General features: G+C 41.5%; 1 long non-coding RNA gene across 1 annotated transcript; it reads left to right on the forward strand.

The window, feature by feature from the left end:
- The first annotated feature begins 8,813 nt into the window (after positions 1–8,813).
- Positions 8,814–11,128, forward strand: LOC135442209 (uncharacterized). The gene is made up of 2 exons (XR_010438638.1): positions 8,814–9,042; positions 9,584–11,128. It is a non-coding gene; the product is annotated as an uncharacterized LOC135442209 (long non-coding RNA).
- The last annotated feature ends 1,664 nt before the right edge of the window (positions 11,129–12,792 follow it).

Raw genomic sequence — 12,792 nt, forward strand, 5'->3', positions numbered from 1 at the left:
GAGCATTTTTAGGGTAGAGCCAACAGACTGTCACACAGTGCTGTGAAAGGCATGGAATACTCTTCTGTGTCCTGGTAAATAATAACTATTATTTAGTTGCTAATGATAGTGATATGTGACATTAGGTAAAGTTGCAAATGCCCAAACATACTAAAATACCATGGTGTTTATAAACAAATTTTCATGGCTCCATTTGTGCAAAGATAAAATAATAAAAATACAGATTTACCACAGTCACATGACTTCTTTCTCCTTGGTTTTTAAGAGAGGGTTTGTGCTGTTCAAATTTGTGTTGAGATTTAAGTATCTGGATACATCTGTGTAAAAAGAGAGCAAAATGCCTAAAATACCATCCTTGTGATGTGGCAGTATGTTTTTACACAAGCCTTGCAAAGGACTGGGCAATTACAGAAGTTGTGCTGCTATGGAGAATCTAGTCTCTTAAAAAAGTCAAATGTCTTTGCTCAAGACACAAGCACATAATGAAATAAAATTGTGCGACTATGTCACTCCTACACCAGAGATTTTTATCAAGACTGCTTGAAAGAGGAGTTCTTAGGGTTTTGATGCTAAAAAGGGATTCACAGTGGGGATAAAAGAGGCTTTTTAAATATTCATTGAGCTGAATAAAAAATGCCCAAACAACAACAAACCCCTTAATCATACAAGTATGAATAGACCTTCATGATACAACAACAGGGCAACATCCTTCAAAAGTTGTTACTAAATTGATATCAGTACATCAAGAATATCATCTACTGATCTGAAATGAATTACTACCCCTGAATGTGGTTTCTATTATTACCCTGGTCAACATACTTTCTCCTTGGGTAGCAATTCCAGCTGACTTAATGTCATTGTTTGGCAGCTGTGGCTGCTCAACCTGAAAATAAATACAATAAAAAGGACTAGGTGAACATAAACCACAAGTTATTGACAGACAAAAACCACAAGTGCTCCACAGTACCCTTGACCACTGTAAGAACATCAGTGGCAGAGTTTTGTTTTATCACGTGGACAACTACAAATGGAAGAAAGTGGCTTGATCCTGCCTCTTTTTGTGGCTCCTCTTCACAGCTCTGCTCTGCTCTTGGAGAAAATCACCACAAATCTGAATCCCTGAGAAATGTGGCTTCTCGACCACAGGTGTGATACTGTTAGTGTAAAATACCTTCTCTTGAAGGATTTTGTTTTGGCTGCCATACAGAGCACAAAGAACCTTCTGAAGCTTGTTCTGACCTTTGGAATAAGTGTACTCGTGAGTCCCAAGGTCAAGAAATTATAGCACAAGCTCTCCCTTTTGCCCTGCTCAAGTGTTTTTCAGACTGCAATCATGCTTTCTCCTCCTCTTCTCCCCAGCATACACCTCCCATCCATTTGTCACCAATAAGTTTTAAAGCCTTTTAAAAGGTGAAAATACATCACCTTGCTTTTGCTTTTGATTTTTGCTTCCTCACCCTATTGATTTGCATGAAACACCATCACAGATCATTTTCAGAGTCAACTACCAGCCAGGTTTACTTTTGCAAGTAGGTTCTACTGGTGCCAAGCTGCACCCTCTGCACATCCTCCTTTGCTCTCAGTCTCAACTAACTGCTTCTGAAACCCTTGTGCAATTTGAGTTGCATCTCTTTTTTGGGGCGTGAGGTCCTAGAAGCCAAGCACTGCTGTCAACTCAGCCTCTGAATTCTGTTTTTATTAAACAGAGAGCATCTCTGAAAATTCCTGCTGTCCCCAATCCTGGAAAACAGCACCTGCACTGCCCTCCCGTGGAAATCTCACCTATCTGTGCCTGGCAGCTCTAGCAAACCCCTGTGCTGGCATTTCAGCCTCTGTACAGGGCAGACAGCACCAAAGAAGCTCCCTAACAAACCAGAGGGCCGAGGGACAAGATTGCCTAAGTGTGATCCTTACTCTCCACGGTTTAATGAGTTTAAGAGGAAGTCAAGAGTAACATATATTCTCCTTGAACACTGGAAGAAAATCCAACCCCGAGTGTACAAAAAGCTTTACATTTTATTATATTGCATGTAATAAAGAAAAGATTAACCTTTTATTCCAGGAAAGTTCTGTCATTTGTTATTTAATTAGTTTTCACTAATTAATTAGAATTTTTAAGCTCCTCTGTCTCTCTGGGAGAAAGTGGCTTAGGTGCCTCCCTTTTTCTTCTTTTCTTTTGCTGCTCCTCTTCTTCCTCCTGCTTCCTTTCAAAGTCCTAATCCCATTTTTGTATCCTCAGTATTACGCTCCCTCATTATCTCTTTGTCTGAGAGTTTTCTTAGCTTTGCACTTGCTGGGAACAAAGTTGGACCAGAATTTACAGAATATTTTTTGAGGAGACCCCTTACTGAAGGCCAGATCATATAAACCCAGAAGATAAAATTAAGGAAAAGGAATTTCCCTGCAGATCCTCTTGCAGGATTTCACCCTTTATATTTCACTGGAGGAGTAAAAACTATTTACTCCACTGAGAAAGCTACTGTGACAGCACAGATTTGCTCAGGGTTTTTATTTTCATGCAGAGTACAACTTTACTTTCCCTTTTATTTCATTGAAGGAAGAATCCAAATTTAATGCCAGTTCACACACAGCTGGTGTCTTCACAACTTTATTAATGAAAAATTACTTTAAACAAAATGAAGATGAATGAGAATTATTTATTACAAAAGTATTGAATCCTGAAACATTATAACTTTTCCATCAGTGGGTCCCTTGGCTTAACTTCCCTTTTTCACTTAAAGATATGCCAAGCTGAGTGGCATGTTTTCAAATCACAATAAAATCAATCAGTTACAATTTTTCCACGCACGACAACTTTCCACTGTTACTTTAGAGAACAGACTGATTAATCTCTAAGGCTCATATTTTTCCAGGAGCAGATCAGTGGCTTATCAGACCATTCCTTTCATCAACCTGGTAACATTCCTATGGCAACTACGCCACTTGCACATATAGAAAAAGCAATTTTGGGAAAAGCGTAGCATATGTCTGTATCACTAGAAGCTCATGTTGCAGCTACATTATGGACTGAGAGCTCCACAACCCACAAGTGATTCACAATTACAGCTTAGGAGAAATTTGTAAACTACAGAATTCTTGCCTACCTTTTGAACATATTGGTACCTCTGGCAATTTTAGGGAAGTTTGACAGGAAATCAATATATGGCAGAGTAACTTTGAAAATATTTGGGGTCTGTATTATAGTATACATGGATAAGACCTAAATCAAAGCCAGATTTTTTAAATGCTTCATTTGGACTACTGGTTCCTCAAACTGAGCAAAAATAAATTTCTCTAATAGTTTTGGTTTTATTTTGCACATTATACATTGTTACTTCTCAATGATTTGTCCAGAATTAGGCAGGACATTAATTTAATATTGGTAAATCCCTCTCAAAAAACTAACAACCTACAAGACTTTTCATCATATAAGATAAATCTTTTCAAAGCTTTAGCTCTATGAACTTTCATATGTTTATATGAAAACATGTTCATTCTCATAAATTTCAATAATACATCCCTCTCTTCTACCAAAAGACTCTTGAAGTGTTCCAGGAGGATAGGTGTCCTCCTAATGATAATTTAATATTAGCAAAGAAATCAACACCATTAACCCATTACAGACTGATTAGTTTAAAATGCAAATGTGACAGAGCAGTTCACCTAAATTAAACAAACAAACAAAGGACAGTCAAGTACTTCAGGGGAAAAAAAAATAAAACTTTTTCACCTTCACATTCAGGACAGAAATTGAAGGATACAGTGATGCTGGTGCAGACTGTACATCAGAATCCTCCTCTGGTTTTGATAGGCCTCAGTTCTGATACCATATAAACACCCAGTGCTCCTTCAAGTCCAATCTGATGGTGGTTTATAAGGTGACAAATTCCGAAAGTGAGCAGAGAAGCTCTCTGTGCAGACAAAAACCAGCTGGTCTCTGACTCAGAGTTCACAACCTAATCTATGCATATTCATAACACCGCATGTATATGAATTTAAGCTGTGAGATCTTCTCTTAAATCAAAAAAATCTGTTGGCAAACTGCAGCTCTTTCACATAAAGAGACACATTACACAAACAAAATCTCATGCAAACATTCCAGTTGTCAAATTTAGGTCACATTACTTTTGCAAGTTTTCCAAAACTTTCACTTGAATAGGTTTTGACCATGTCTTGCACTTTTTGATGTTGTTGGTCTGGAAACCTGCTCCCACTTGAAGTTTTGCTCTTGACATAAACAGGGACAGCCTGTAAACAATTATCAGCAGCAATGACACGGTGCGGCCCTGCCAGCACAGCATCACCGTTCGCTTCTGCTACACAGAAGAGAAAGGTTTCATCACCTCCTGAACTCACCCTTTGAGACTGTCAAAGTCTGACCAACATCAAGCATCTGAAATGCTTTCTTTTTCCAGTTCATCTTCTTTGTCAACTATATTTTGAAGATCTGTCCAATGTCCCAGGAGAAAAATTTGGGATCTGGGACAGAGGTCACAGATGTAGCTGTAAAATGTATTAGGCAGTCATCCAGATACTCCTAAGTTTGGCAAAATCACTTTTTTTTTCCTGAGAACTCAATATTAATCTGTTCATTTCTGTAAATTTATTAATGTATAATGGAATTTCCTACAAATGTGTATGAAAATCAGTTATTGATAGGTCCACATCTTTGAAACCAATAAATAGCCAAACACAACTGTAAGTAATTAAAGATTCTAGAGTTTCTCTTCTGATACTTCAGACTAAACAGTAAGTTGGAATACGCACTTCAGTTTTAAAAGTTAAAATAATTTTGAGTGCCCAACTGTGTTCCATGAAAGCAGCACTCACACTTCAAACAACAGAGAGAAAACCATTGCCCTGTACAATTTAGAGACTTTATTCAGTTATTGAGCTTTGGGCAGGGATGCCATGTAGCAGTGGGGTAAAAATTCATTGTCTGCATCAGGGTCTGTGCCTGGTATGTGTCTCAGCTACTTTCCCACTAAAAGCACAACCAGCAATGGAGAGTGATGTACCTGGAAGTGCAATAGAGTGCACAGGGATGATTTATTTTACTTAAGACATCTCTGGCTTTCATGGATTTGCCCTGATGTTTCTTTTGGATTCAGGATGAGCCAAATACAGCCATAGCAGTGAGCATTTGTTTACCTTCTACTTGGATCAAAGGAGGTTTTGAACACAAATTTGAACTCCAGGGCTAGTTCATAGATATTTATGTTTTTTCCAAGCTTAGGATCTGCTCTTAAACAAAACATAACTACCTGCAGGAGAAGTTTTGTTTACAAAAAGCAAGATGGCAAAATGCAGCTTTTTGTTATTTACAGCTATGCTGCAGTTTTACAAGAGCCAATTTTTTTCTTATGCTCATCCCTTCCTTACAATGAAGGTACACAATCACAGATGCCTTGCACATTTCATTTCAACTTCAAGGCATTCTGACAAAAGAAAGCATTCAAATTCACAGCTGGATACAGATCCAGTGAAATCAATAGAGCTGTCACAGCTTACTCCTACAATGAATCTGACCCTAAATCTAAAACTGCATGGCAAGGAGAGGAGGAAAAGTGACACAAACTGTGATGGAGGAAGCCACACATGATAATAATTAAAAATTACTTGCAAGAGAAATGTCCAGGTTGGGATTACCAGCAAATTCATACTTGATTGGAATGAACTGTAACTCTTACTTGTCCAGAGATGAGCTTTCTTTGGTAAGTGTATTGTCATTCCAAAGGAGTTGTCAAAGGATAAGATGTGTACCAAATCCATTATAATCAGAATCAGTGGTCCTGTAGTGACTTCAGAACAGAAATTAATCCAAAGGACATACCTCTCAAGTTTCAGTGGACCCAGGAGCAGGGAAGGAAATAAAGACCCTGTTTCCTCACATACAAGCAGGAGGAACATACCTCTCAAGTTTCAGTCTGTGAGCAGGGCCATGGCTCCCTCTTCCACATTCTTCCCATTTGCAGAATTAGATGGGTTTACTTCATTCCACAGGATACAGCAAACACGACGTGCCTCACAGATCACTTATCCCCAGGCAGTGGAGAACGTGTGTCCCACACCCTAAACAGGAATTTTGACCTGAAGTGCCAAGACTGTGGACACAACCTGCAGATGATTTAATTGAATGTCACCTGCTGCCACACAACTATTTTGTGCTGCGAGGAAAATGAGGTCCAAGTGTGATGTCTTGGCAGGCATTGAGTTCTGGGGTCTGCACCCTGGCCATGGTCTCCCCTGGGTTATGAGACTACAGCAGAGCACAGGACACCAAAAGAAGCAGTGTGGCTGGCACAGCAACAAGAGAGACACAACTGAATCCTTGACATGGGATCTAATTTGCTAATAAAAGAATAGACTGAGATACATCTTGCTGACAGTAGTGACCAAATGAGAGGAGCTCACAATTTCTGTGGTTGTGCTGGGTGCTACCTCCTATGTCAGCCCTTTTGGATACGCAGTTTAGAGTAGGAGGCTGGAGTTTTACACTAACTCCTTTGCCACAGAATTATACCTGGAAATGTTTTCTGCCGTTATCTTGAAGCCTGTGCACATTAAAGTACTCTAAATATAATTAAACCCACCACCTTTTAGTTGAGAAAGCTTGCTATTTTATTTAGCACCACAGCTGCTTTAAATGTTGATATTGAGTTCCAGGGTTTTGGGGAGAAAAATGCATATACTAGACACAAGCTCATTACACTAATTACTCTGTTTCATTAAGAGATAGTATTAATTTTCTAGGAAATCTGCAGCACACTACACTACAAGTACAAACAGAAGAGTGAAGTGGGAAGCAGCAGTCAGACAGGGCATTTCCAGAGTAGTGTCAGTGTGGCTCCACGAGGGCAAAGCTGAGGGATCTGCATCTGCTCTGTGCTGCCACCCAACTCCAATGGCTCCTGCAGGCAGTGCTCCCAGCTCCAGGGAGGGATCCAAGAGCTTTGGGAAATCTAGGGACCAAAACCCTGGCAGAGGCCTGGTGCCTAAATTTTTTCTTCTGATTTTAGGCAACAGGCTGCTCCAAAGCTTATCCAGGTTTGATGAGGCACCTGTTTCTTCCCCCCCGTGTAAAGGGTTTTAAGTGCTGACAAAACCAGGGTGACCCAAGTGATGGTGTTATTATCCAATCTTTTCCATACTGTTTTATAGTCATTAGTCACAAAACACTTTTGAATATTGACATTCTTATGCACTCAATCACAGTGTAGCTCTAGTGATGCTTACAAGGCTAACCCAATCAGACTTCAAAGGAAATATTTCAAGACCTTGTTTTCTCTATTACAAATGTAATTCAAAATCAGAAATTTGGTTTCTCTCCAAGCTGGGTGACAGTCAGAGACTACAACATATTTCCTCCTCTCTCTGATATGTGCCAATCAACTGCACTGTGCTCCTGCCATTCAGTGATCACAGTACAGAAAGCAAATGTTAACACAAGGAATTCTGTGAGCTCTGCAGCCTTTGAGTTGTTTTCTGTCCTTTGTCTCCCCTGTCCAGCTGAGAACGGGGAATGATAGAAAGGGTTGGTGGCATCCAGTCAAGGTTAACTCACCACTCCGCCAATTACAACTCAGTAAAGGGAGATATGAAAATAAAGCAGATATTGCACAACCAGGTGTAAAACAGCAGGACAAGAGCAAGACTTCCTGGTCAGCCAGTGAAAGTGCAGCACTGTGCAGCATTTTGCACAGGTAGAAAAGCTCTTCTGCCTCGCACCTTGAAAAAATTCACCCAAAATGAATGAACAAATGAATCCACCACAGTGGCTGATACACTGGCCCTGGGACCTGTGCAGGTTTGGCTCCTTAGAAACCATGAACAGGGAGGGTCCATTTCTTAGAGACCAAGAACACCAATGAACCAGTTCTTCCTGCAAGACCTAACCCATCATAAATATGGTCAGTAACCCATGTTTCAGACAACAAAGATGTTTCAGATAAACACACACATGATGGTTCTGCTGTTGCCTCCTCAGATACTTGTAGCAGCCCAGGGAAATTCAGAGACCTTTCAATACTACTCAGTTCCTTTTACTGCATCATATTTTAATCTATTTGTTAGCAAAAAGACTATCCAAAAAGCAGATGCAGCAGCAGCTCTGTGGCTCAATAACTAGACTACAACAGGAATATGGTAGCTAGTAGCATGTCCTAATGCTGCTGAAGTCATTAGCGAAGATTTCTTTGACTCCTGAAAATCAGGATGAAGCTCTGAAACACTCCTGTGAAGTCAGCTGGCATTTTTCTGGACTCTAAAACATTCTCTGGTTGGAGTATATGTGCATCAGGTCTAAGCCTGCCTTTCTCAAAGACCCTTCAGAAACAGCATGTGATCCATAAGAAGTCAAAGTTACTGATACAGAGCAAACAGATTTCAAGTTTCATCAAATACTGAGCCTGGTTCTCTCTCACTTGCATTGCCTTTATACCTGCAAAATATCAGTACATGAATCAAGAATAACTTACCTGCACTGAATAACTCCTGATTTATGTGTTACTTGGAATTCACAGCAGTGCATAAAAAGTCATAAATCAGACCCACTGCTTATATTTTTAAGTACATTCTTACTCGTGTGAGAGCAAGATCCTCAGTTATCATAAATCAGAACAGCTCTGCTTGCTTTCCTATCTTAAGAAGAATTACAGCATTTATAGCCACTAAGAGATTTGGCTCTCATTTCAATAATTTAATTGATAGGAAGGAGCTTCCCAAGTGCCTGCATGCATAGTTCCACAGCCGAGCCATGTTTCACCATAGCTACAAGATGGATGAATCTTGCAAATGTTGTATTTCTGGTCAGCTTAGACATAAATGTAGAAGGCTGTAGTGAGAGTCCTATGTATTGGATAAGTGGGTCCTAGCTATTCCAAATGAGCTACAGCTGTGAAGTCCTTAGTTGGGCAGCAGCTGTAGCTCGTGAAGATAGCTGGGATAAAAGGGGGGTGGGCCAAGAGTCCTGGAGGAGGCTCTGTGAAGCCATGAGGAACTGCACAGCAGAGAAGAGTGGCATGGTAGAAAACTAGCTGGAAGGTATGGACTTTAAGAATATAACAATAACAGTATGGGACTCTAGAAATATGATAATAACAATAAGATAACAACAGAAGGCCTCTCTGCCACTCCTTCCCCCTCACACTTTTCCCCTGCTCCAGTGTGTGTCCTTCCCACTGGCTAGAGTGCTTCACAGAGAACTCCTTCATGGGCTCCTCTCCAAGGGCCACAGCTCCTGTCAGGAATCTTCTCCAGCACAGAGCAGCTTTCTTCAGGCCATGGCTACCTGAAGCTTAGCAAAATGTGGCTCCAGAGTAGTGTCAGCCCCAGCACAGTCCTCTCCATGGCTGCAGTGAATTCCCTGCTTCCCCAGGGGTCTGCAGGGGAATCACTGCTTCAATCCAGGGCACCACCACCACCTTCTCCCCCTCCTCTGCAACTTTGGGATCTGCAGGGTGGTTTTCACACTGTTTCTTTCCTCTCACTCCTTTCTCTCTCTCAGCGCGGCTTTCCTGAAATCCAAGTACTGGGTGAAGCAGGAGTTTCCTGCAAAATGATTCCCTCCTCCAAACTCTTCCAGGAGCTGTGTATTGGAAGCAGGCAGCATCTTTGCCAGTGTTCACCAGCCAGAGGAAAAATCCTGACGTGTAAATCAGACTATCCACAGTATAGATGTTGCCTCCTCGCTGCCTTCCTTTTGGCACCTTGCGAACTCCAGTTATGAAATCCTTAATCAATGTGTTCTCAGTCTGCAGTTGCTACTTTTCCCTGTTTCCATGGCTTGAGAGGAAAAGGATAATTCTAGAAGTATCAGCTACTTACAGCCAGCCTTTGCCCTACTCAGAGGAGGACCAAAGAACTTTCCTCCTTACTTCATACAATGCAGGGAAAACAGCAGCAGCACTTGCTTTATGGAACATACAAAATGGAAGCAAATAAACATGACAGCACTCTCTATAAAGAATGAGCAATCCCACAGATACCATGTTCTCTCTCACCTGTCGTCTGTCCCTGTGTGACAGTTTTCTGGATTCCAGCACATGCCATTTGCTTGGACAAACAACTCCCAAGAGAGCTGCCCAGTAATGCAGCAGACTGAAATCACCTAGAGGAGGTGCTATTCATTTTAGAGAAAAAGAGAATTTTGTGTTTTATGTGTGTTTATGTGTAATTTTGTACATTATGTGTTTGTAGGACCTGGGAGGACACCTCCAAAATTCCTTAATGACTAAGTAATTTTGTGTCCCAAAGGCAGAAATACTCGCAAAGTGAAAGCCAACCTGCAACACATCATGTAAGGATGTTCAGTAGCACACAGGCTGCTCCCTGGCCTGCCCTGCTGCCTCTGGCCCCCCTTCCTTGCTGTGCAGCAGCTCATTCTGATTATCAGGACATGCTGGGCTGCAGGGACAGACTACTGGCCTATAAAGGTCCCAGCTATAAAACATCTCTTTTTCAGGTACTTCAGCTGAAAGAACTCCTGTCAAGCAGAGCTGTGGATTAAACTACACATAAAGCAGATTCCTCTTCATTGGGGGCAGTTAGGGATGACCTCCTGGACATTCTAAAGGACTACTTAAATCACTGCAGTACAACATGGAAAAATACTAAAAAGGTCTTATTCTATGTCTGTCCCTCAGCTTTAGTATATTTTTTTAATAGGTTGAGGGAGCTTACTTGAAAATGTGGCTATATTATACTATACTGTATAAATACTATACTGTAGCCACATTCTGGAAAACAAATACAGCACCTTGCAGGATCCAGACACACTGGCCCTGCATCAGCAACCAAATGATAATGCTGTTTTCCATCATCCACTAACAGATTCAGTATTTCAGTAGTTCTTGATACAGATTAATGCCCTACATGGTGCATTAAAACTTTGTTTCCCCCAAATATTGGTGTATGTAGCCTACCTTCAATGTAGTCCCTTTGAATTCAGTGATAGTTCTCATTTAGAGACAATAACTTGAGCAGAGGGTGTAGGATCACAGAAATGTAATGGCTGTACATAGCAACATAGTTACTGCTAGAATAAAATAATAGTTTTGAAATTATTTCTTTATTTCAAAGACTTCATGTAAATTGCTGCAGATTACTCAGTAAAAGAGTGACCAAATGATCCATACTTGTGTGGTTAAAACCTAAATGTTTACAACTTGAATTGACCCAGGCCATATTTTTGTTTATATTCCTTTTTCATCCTGTTTAGAGTACACAGGCTTATACAGATCTTTAATACTAAAAACAAATCAAAACTATTTTAGCCTCTAATCTCTCTGATATTTACTGAGGAGGGAACAAGGAATGTGTCTGAAAGGGTCTGGCTGCTAAGAGAGACCAACCCCTCAGCATGGACAGCTGAAGCAGGGTGGTTAAAAACCTGAAACTGGAGAGCCACTGTGGGTCTTTCTTTGTGAGTTTAAATCCTACCATCTATGAAATGGTAGCAATCCCAGCTACTGAAAGTCTCGGGCAGCATTTCCAGGGTTATCTCTTTTTGTAGGGTTAGAACTGCCTTTGGGGGGAGGGGGGTGCAGAATAAGGTGCAGAGGAAAACAAGACTGGTACCTGGGAAAAATAATGTTGTGGGTTTTTTTCCTTTTGAAACAAAAGAGCGGTTTTCCCAATGGAGCTTGAAATCTAAACATTTTCCTTAGTTCTTGTTTTGTGCCAATTGGTTCGCTTTTTCTGAGTCCTTAGAACTCTCCCACATTTAATGGGTGACTCTCCTCCAAAGCCAAAAGGAAGCAGATGTAAGGCCTGCAAGGGCTGCAGTCTTAACACACTGTAACACCAGCTGCGAGGATTAAATTGTCATCTTATGTTCAGTGCTGGCAAAAGCTGAGTATGTGACAGAGATGGTGACAGTGGATTGAATGTCTGCGTGGCAGTTACTTTGAATATCACTCGTACCACACACATCAAGCCAGTCGGCACATTAGTGCCTGTGACTGGGATCAGTCTGAGCAGTCATTACAGTTGCCTTTCTTCCTTCATCTTGTGTGCTGTCACACATTGCAGCACTCCCTCCTACAAAACAGCATGCCTCCCAAAAGCAGGTTTCAGTTCCACACGCCATGTGGCAGAGGGGATCTGTCTCTCCTTCTTGCTCAAGGACACGGTGCTGGCTTCACAGACAGTATTTGCAGGTGAGACTCAGCCTGGGTGTGAAGCAGGCTGCTCCTAGGCAGAGACCTCTGGCCAACGGCAGGGCTGGTGCAGAGGAGCTCAGACAAGGACCTGGGAGGACACCTCCAAGCCGGGGCAGCACCTGGGGACGTGCTTTGGCTCTTGGCACAGCCCATTATCTGCCAGCACCATCCACGTCAGTTCCAGTTACCTTCAGCCTGTAAATCCCAGCAGCTGAGGAACCAGCACACATTCACTGCTGCTGTCTCTCCTCCGTGGTGGCCATTCCTGGCAGAGAGGCAGCATGGACAGCTGGAGGTGGCAGCTTCTCAAACTACTCTAGCTTGCACTGCCAGGGCTTATCATCTGTGCACACAGAGAACTCCAGCAAAAGTTGTTGCATGGCTTTACAATTTTGCCTGTGGATGAAGTAGCAAAATCCAGAAAAATTGTGCTGGCATGGTACAGCTCACCAAAAGAACCTAATGTTCCTGCATTAGCTCTTCACCCTTTTTAACACCAACTTATGCTAAGGAGTCCTTAGCTGCTAATAGTTATTCTGTCAAGTCAGGGCTCTAAAGCACACAGACTTTCCCTGCATTTTTGTAAACTTTTCTTACATTCATTTTTTAAGACCACACAGCTCAGATGCTG

Source organism: Zonotrichia leucophrys, chromosome 1A, assembly GCF_028769735.1.
Source record: "Zonotrichia leucophrys gambelii isolate GWCS_2022_RI chromosome 1A, RI_Zleu_2.0, whole genome shotgun sequence".
NCBI lineage: Eukaryota > Metazoa > Chordata > Aves > Passeriformes > Passerellidae > Zonotrichia > Zonotrichia leucophrys.